The sequence below is a fragment of the Eptatretus burgeri genome, chromosome 10 (genome assembly GCF_056783735.1).
Source record: "Eptatretus burgeri isolate ZD-2024b chromosome 10, Ebu_testis_v1, whole genome shotgun sequence".
Lineage (NCBI taxonomy): Eukaryota > Metazoa > Chordata > Myxini > Myxiniformes > Myxinidae > Eptatretus > Eptatretus burgeri.
In genome coordinates, this window is record NC_140970.1 from 21,529,878 (window position 1) to 21,530,798 (window position 921).

The window sequence follows — 921 nt, forward strand, 5'->3', positions numbered from 1 at the left end:
TCTTTTCCCTTCTTTTTCTGTCACACAAATTTCACCTTTGTTGGTAAAAAGACAATTCTGATCTCTATAGTTTTCTTGAGTGGTTTGTTGCTTCTTTTACCATTGTGTTCATCATTACAAATATGGCTCGTCTTTCCCACACAATGATTTTAAAATAATTAACAATAATAAAAAGGTTGCCTGAAAGCTTATTGTTTGGCTAACTGGTGAGGACACTGAACTGCCCTCCAACAGGTTCTTGGGTTCAAATCTAACTGAAAGCAACAGTACCAAGGCTTCATTCTAAGCCTCTGGGAACTGAGTTTGTGATTAATTTGTACGTCGCTATTGGCTCGTTGATTTGAAAACTAACAATATGCCATTCTAGTCAAAGAGCTATCTCCCGACCCTGCTCGGTCTGGGAAACGTGTGGCACCGGTCCATACTCTGTGCTTCACTTAATCCTATCAGGGTGAGGGGAGATTGCTCCGAAAATAATGCTGATTATAAGGCAATGCCACCCACAGGGCCCTAACTGGATGCAAAAAATAAATAAAAGTACATCTTTGTTGTTTTCATGAATAGCATCTTGTATATAATTTCCCAAACCTCCTCCTGGTGATCATATCCTGTTTTTTGTTTTTTGTTTTTTTTTTAACTCTTATTATTATTATTATTTTTAAAATCACATTCTGTGTACAACTTGTGCTCCAACTTCTGTAACTTTAACGCAATTGAATCCTCGCAGGATCCCGAGGGGCGTTCACGGAAGGCAAATATTCGTGACAATGGTGATGGTACTTATACGGTGTCGTACATCCCAGACCTCATTGGACGCTATACTATCACCATCAAGTATGGTGGAGATGAGATACCATACTCGCCATACCGCATCCGTGCACTACCTACTGGCGATGCAAGCAAGTGCCTTGTTACAGGTGT